This window comes from Pygocentrus nattereri, chromosome 1 (assembly GCF_015220715.1).
Source record: "Pygocentrus nattereri isolate fPygNat1 chromosome 1, fPygNat1.pri, whole genome shotgun sequence".
NCBI lineage: Eukaryota > Metazoa > Chordata > Actinopteri > Characiformes > Serrasalmidae > Pygocentrus > Pygocentrus nattereri.
Window position 1 is genome coordinate 32782548 of NC_051211.1, and position 6876 is coordinate 32789423.

At 40.3% G+C, this 6876-nt stretch overlaps 1 long non-coding RNA gene across 1 annotated transcript in view; it reads left to right on the forward strand.

Annotated features, from left to right (window-relative positions):
• Positions 1-6018, forward strand: part of LOC108433173 — an 83786-nt gene extending 77768 nt beyond the window's left edge. Inside the window, exon 4 of the long non-coding RNA XR_001858278.2 lies at positions 5850-6018. This is a non-coding gene — a long non-coding RNA (uncharacterized LOC108433173). The remainder of the gene's footprint in view (positions 1-5849) is intronic.
• The last annotated feature ends 858 nt before the right edge of the window (positions 6019-6876 follow it).

Genomic DNA, 6876 nt, shown 5'->3' on the forward strand with positions numbered 1-6876 from the left:
GGTTCATCAGAAATTACAACTAATATCATCAGTTTGCTATAAAACACTGCTAAGGATTTTAGCTAAGCTGTGAAAGTGACAGTTAGCTGAGCCCCTTTCCCTTAGGAGTTAGGCTGGGAATTTATTAAAAAAACAGATACAGATGATGAGAGTGGCTGCAGAGCAGTGGGCAGAGCCAGAGAGTTTGAGTTTCCTGCAGACACTAGCTGAGTTCCAAACTCTTGGCTGCAGCCAAGTTAGGCTGCATTTCTCGGCCGCTAAGTCATAGAAGGCCATTCCAAAGTGAAGGATTCTTTGTATAGAGCCTACAAATGCAGCCTATGTTGACAGACGCATCAGATAAATCAGTTCGCTGCGCATGAACGACGCCAAGGAGAAATACAAAAACAGCACAACAAAAATAGCGGAAAACAAAGCAGTTATTGCAGAGCTTGTTTTAAAATGTAAATTGTTCACATACTTGAATTCATCTCCGTCACCTTTTGAAGTGTAAGATCACTGAGTAATTAAAGAATTTGTCTATAGATTGTATATTATTTAGAAGGATTTGTAAACATGCAGTTTGTCGTACTACATAAGAACTTCTCCACTTCCATGAAGAAATGAAAAAGCAACAAACACAATGCAGTGGGCTCCATTTTCTCTTACCAGTTCCTTCATGAGTTTTGCACCACTCTAGTGACGTCACCACGCAGCCTCATTAGTGCTGTTCCATTTGTGTGACCAAAAGGAGTCTTCATAGGACAGTCCTACTGAGGACCCACACTACCTTGGCTGCAGCCTAGGCTTGGGAACGCAGGTACTCACTCTGAGAGCAGCAGGCAGCAGTACAAGCTAAAAATGCAGAGAGCAAGTCCAGAAACCTTAGCTAAAGACTGCTGCCTTATAAAAAGGAAAAGTACTGTCATCAACCGCTGTTCTACACTGAGCACACAGACATGCGGCATTAATTATCTGTAAAAAATACAAGAATATAACAAAGCGTGGGATCTGCAAAGGTCGACAGATTTGTATCTTTGGGCTGTGAAAATAATCCCAGAAAGCAGATTCCTGACAGTCTACATGTATCAGAATGGGACAGTCTTGGTGCAAGGAAGTGAAGCTGCACTGAGACAGTTTGAAGAAGCCTTCCCATCTCTCAAAGAGCAGTGTGAGGGAACAGTAGTCACTCCTGAAACACACAGTAAAGATGGAGAAACAGAGCCCCACCCCAGCTACCCCGCTTCTGCAGAACACACAGTCCCATCAGTCTCTGCCCCAAGTCCACACCTCTGTAGTACAGCTCAAAGAAAGCCTCTCCCTGTTGGAGCTAGTAGGACTGAAGGAGCAGATACAGACACATGTCTACCAGCACACACCAAATCCCTCAGAGACCAACTTAGCCAAACCAAACACCAGCTGAAAGTAACGGTGCAAGAGCTCAGGAGAAACATAGGCAGCATGTTTGAGGACAGGGACTCACTAAGAAGAGAGCTAGCAGAGTGCAAGGAAATTGCAAAAAAGGAACGTGCAGACCTGAAAGAGGAGCTGAAAAGATGGCTGGGCATGGCTGAGACAGGAGATACACCACAGAGACACCAGTTTCTCAAAGCACAGTTGCCCATCAAATCCTCTCTGACAGCATCCTTGACAAGTCTGCCTGCATCATCATCCACACAGGCACAAATGACCATAGAGCAGAGCAGGAGAGTTGGAGGTCTGCTCTGTAGGGTTGAACAGAGGACTACAGATTTATCCCAGGGGCCAAAATCATCTCTCCACCATGCTCCCCCCAAAAGACTTCCATCCCGCCACAATTCAAACAGTTAATGCAGATATTTCTGGAGGATGTGCTGTAATTCTCAATGTGCACCTGGCTCACCACTCATCACCACTCACGCCTCATCACCTCATCAAACAGGCATATAGTCAAAGACTTTGCTGAAACACAGCAGCATTGGGTTGACAAACTCACATGACCATAAAACAAAGAGGAGAGCACCCAGCAACAGAGAGGCTCTGCCACCATCACACATTCACTAGAAGCCCATCCACTAGAAGCCCATCCACTAGAAGCCCATCCACTAGAAGCCCACCACGCGAACTCTCTCAAAGACCCCAGCCAGGGCAGCAACTATTCCAGCACAACCTACCTCGAGCAGTTCAGCACACCCAACCTGCACAATGCCTCTAATAACCCAGATCATCACTTCATCACCACACCAGAACCAGCTAGACAGCAAAGGTACCAAGGGGAGATCAAGCAGCTACTGGAGTACATCTGTACTAGACTCTGTAAAAACTGCACAAGAGCTCCAGGAAGAAGCCTGCAGAATCCTCTGCCCCCCCAAAAAACCCACAGATAATCATTGAACATTACTGTTTTATACTAAGACTGACAAATTTTGTATAAGAAAAGTTACTTGGATTTATAGATATTCATTGTTTTTCATAGTTCATCTCATTTTATATAGAAAATAACAGAGTTAAAAATAGCATCACTTTCAGTTAGAGTGTGGAATATCTTGAGGTCATCAGTTTTGAAAAGCTTAAATTATGATTTTCAAAACTCTATCAATGACCTTGATGTGCTGCAAGACTGGCACTGTGACAAAACATGGGAGAGAGACAGAGAGAGAGAGACTTTAAAAACCCACTATTTAGGCACCATTTAGAAAAAGAGGATGAGAAACAAAGAGACAGACAGAAGGAGAGAAAGAACACTAAAATACTAAAAATAAACAACTATGGTCATCTCACAGCTAAAAGGCTTTGGTTGTCATTCAAAGTCTAGATTGAATCACACCTGTATAAAATATGCATTAACTCTCTGCGGTCTCTCCAGTCACAGTCCGCTGACTGTCCATCCACAACAAAAACAGCGCATTGACCTTACCTTGGCTCGGCATGTGCCACGTCTGTCAGCCTTATCAGCTCTACACTCCACATTTCCATTCCATTAGAGTCAGATTTTAATATGATGTTTTTGCTGTGGAGGATGCAGAAGAGCCTGAGCTGCATCGTGATTTTCACCGCATCCCTCAATCACTGTCCACTTTTGCTTCAACTTAAAACTAATTACACTGGCTGCCTTAAAACTGAGTTAATTAAATGTCCAATGATGAGTAACAGCACAAGAAGCAGTGGCTTACATTCTGTTCACTTCAGTTTTTAAGTTAATCATCAAAGTAGAAATTTTAGATTTTTTTGAACTAACATTAACAAGTAAAGCATGCATTTTGTAAGAAAATTGAAAGAGGCATTATTACTAAGTCAAGAGAAAACATGCTAAAATATGGTGAGTGTGTGCCTGTGATTCATCCTGTAAAGCCTGAAATAATAATTTAAACGTCAGAGGTGTCGGGTTGGATTTAAAAGGTTTTTGGAACACATCACACGTCTTTACCTACTAACATCACACACACAGGCTCGAAAAAGAAGGTCCAGTCTCAGTGTTTAGGTCTCTAATGCAAAATCAACATTATACTCATGAAGATACGACGGCAGCATTAGATCATTCACTCACATCATCTGAAGACGCATCTTTCTACAAGTTTTAACTGATTCCTCTTTGAATTCTCTTTCATCATGCTCACAATCATCAGATTCATCCCCTTGGGGGAAGGGGTCCAAAGCACAAGCTGTGTTGCAAAATGTTCTACTGCATGTTGGGTGTAATTACACAATTCCACCAGATCCACCAAATCCCCAAATCTTACTTAGTGCAGCTTTAACAGAATGCAACATACCAATTACTGCCAGGTTACTTACTGTTACAAGTTAAAGCTTGTTTTCTTTACTGTAAAAACCTTCTTAGTTCATGTTCTTGGTCATAGTAATCATGATTAATCATCATTTTTAAAACAAACAGAGTTCCTGCGATCTTCCATCAAAATCTAGTGACTTTTGCTCCACTTCTAAAATGTCCTCAAACTTGATTGTCACTTTGCATCTGTATGCGAAAAAAATAATATTAACCTATAATATCATGCTTCACCTCCCCCTCCCACCCCCACTTCTCACTGGGAGAAAACACTCAGTTGGTTGATATCATGTTTTACTTGCATTTCATATTGAACCACCAAATTTTACACATTTAATTATGAGAAATTTTGAAAAGAAAACAAAAATCAGTGGAATTCCCCTTTAAGGCAGCCTGGTTGTTTACTTAAAAAAAACCCAACTTTCTAAGCCTAAGACACTCTGGCTGCCGCTCCTTTGCACAACCGGCTGTAAAAGGGATTTAAATTAAATCAGAAATAGCAACAAGATGGTTAGGCTGGTTAGAAGAGCTCCGATGTGGCGTGACACTCCTCCTTTTTCTTGCTCGCTTTATCTCACGCCCTCTTTTTCTCCTTTGTAAACATCCCAGTGATTATTTCCTGTGAGAGGCGCCTTCCCCTTTGAAGACGCAGCCGGATATTGGAGCAGCAACATAATCAATATCTAATTACCTTTATCAAAAAAGCTCAGGAGAGGGGATTTAATTGAGGATCCAGTGAGGGCAAAAGACACTCTTTAACAACTTTCACCGTTAATGTCTCCCTCTCGTTAACTCTTGGCTTTTCTTTGTGCCACGAAGCCGCTCTGAAAAAGTCCTCACATCCGACATAAAAGAGTTCTTGACCTGAAGTAACTCAGGAAGAAAAAGTGCTCTTCTCTGTTTGAAAAACCCCAAAAGAAACAGCTTCATCCTTCCATCATTTGTCCTCATTTGTGCCTAGCTGCCTCTTTCACATCATTCGTCCGCACCCCTGTTTATTTAGTGTGGATTAAACTGTAGAAGTCTACTGTCATCACTGCTGTTTTGCTATTTTGATTGACATTGCAAAATTATTTGAATGTATTTACCTAATTGGCCATTTGGAAAGTAATGATTGATGCCTCCCTGCCAGTCACAATCATCTCTAATCATAACTTCCTCCATCAAGTGAAGGAAAAACACAGACAAAACTCAGAACATGTCCGCAGTGAGAACGGCAGTGGCAGCACATTAGTCAGAACTATTCCACTAAGACTCTTGAAAAGGTTGTTATTAAGTACGGTGTAATCCAGACATACACTGATCGTCAGGAGGATGATGCTCCTTGATTCCATGAGCTGAAAGAGTTTTGGATGTTGAAAGATTTATCATCAGTTTTATTGAAAACATTTTTTTAGTTCATTGTTTTAGCCACGACCCTTCATTGTAGAGCAGGAAGTGAGACGTCATCCCTGTCCGTCATGGCCACATGGTGAGCAGTTAAATCCCATTGTTTTGAAGCAAATATGTCCCAAAGTCTGTAAATCATTGTGTAACATTAAGAATGATCACCACTGAAACATATTTTCTGCAATTAAGTTTTTTATGAAAAGTGTTATCATATGTGTACAACTGTTCAAATCTGTGTTTGATAGACATTTACAGGCTAGCATTTTTGAGTTATTTTGAGTTATTACCTTAAATTGTCACTACCGAAATTACTGCTTTGTTAGTTACAAAATGTTTATTTGTTTTAATGAAATAAACATAATTAAGGTTTAAGGACATTCAAAGCCAGAGGAGTTTAGAATAAAGTCCAAGTCAGTTAAAAATCTGAAATGTTTCAGCACTGACTTTGAACCAGTTTAGATGAGTGATCCGTATTTTAGAAGAATATAATAACATCCTTTGACATTCTCATTATGGTGCTTATTTTGCACTAAAGATATGCTTTGTCCTGTATTTGCTACACAATGCTTTTGACAGTGTGCGGCAGCCTCAAGGGTTAAAGAGAAGCTCTGTAAGGACTGTAGATGATGTATGTCTCCAGCTGTGGCCTAAATGGCCTCAGATCAATACAGGGCTCCCTGGGTCCCTGAGCTCAGGAGCGCTCATTATTGTCCTGCAGATGAACGGCTGAAGCTCCATGGCAGACGCAAACAGAGTGGCCGCAGAAAACACCATCAGACCACTCAGGACCAGTCCAGTTTGGAGCCATCCTTCAACCCTATTACTGCAGTGGGATAGGAAAAGAATGACCTGCAGGTTCATGCTTCAAGACCCACAGAGGAAGTGGAAATGGTCACTGGTGGGAAACCAAACTAATAAATAAACTTTCAAGACAGAGTGGTGACTTTATTTACCAAGCTGGAGAAAAAACCTTAAAGCAGTAGCATATAGGATTTTTAAAGCTATGCAGCATTAAAGGCCCACATGCATTTTATTTTATTATTCTGTCCACTCCTAACATAACTGAATTTACATCACTGTGTTTCAACCTACCTTAATCCCTCAAGATATCCCTTTATCCTTTTTTTTCTTGCCTTTAGTTTTAGATACACACATACAGCTTTCAGTCAACTTTCAGACAAAACCTGTCATTTGACCAGGGGCACCCAAACTTTTGCATATCAAAAGTTTGGGTGCCCCTGGTCAAATGACAGGTTTTGTTGATTTTCTCGGTGAAAATAAATTAAAACAACCTCTGCAGGGAACGCACTTCTGCATATTTTAATGTCCAATTACTATTTATTTGCTGAATTTAACACATTGTTAAGAAATAAAACACTAAAGTGCTGCAGGCTGAATTTGCATATGTAAATATGTTGTCACAACCGTTATGAAGTTATTTAGCTTACTTTCCATATATGGACAACAGAGGGAACAAATTTTTGAACCTTTAGCCATGATTACACAGTCTATAAATGTTTTGTCAAAAAAGCAGAGTAAATCCATTTCTCCATGATATCCTTTAAAACGTGATTATGGATGAATACTGGTAAATCTTCTTAATAAGAAAATAAGTTAACACATCCTCCACAGGGAACACATTTGAATGCACTATTATTTATTTGCTGAATTTAAAATATTGGAAGAAAAAAAACATTTTGGGCACATACAACACTTTTTATGCTTTATTATTTTTTACAGTATGT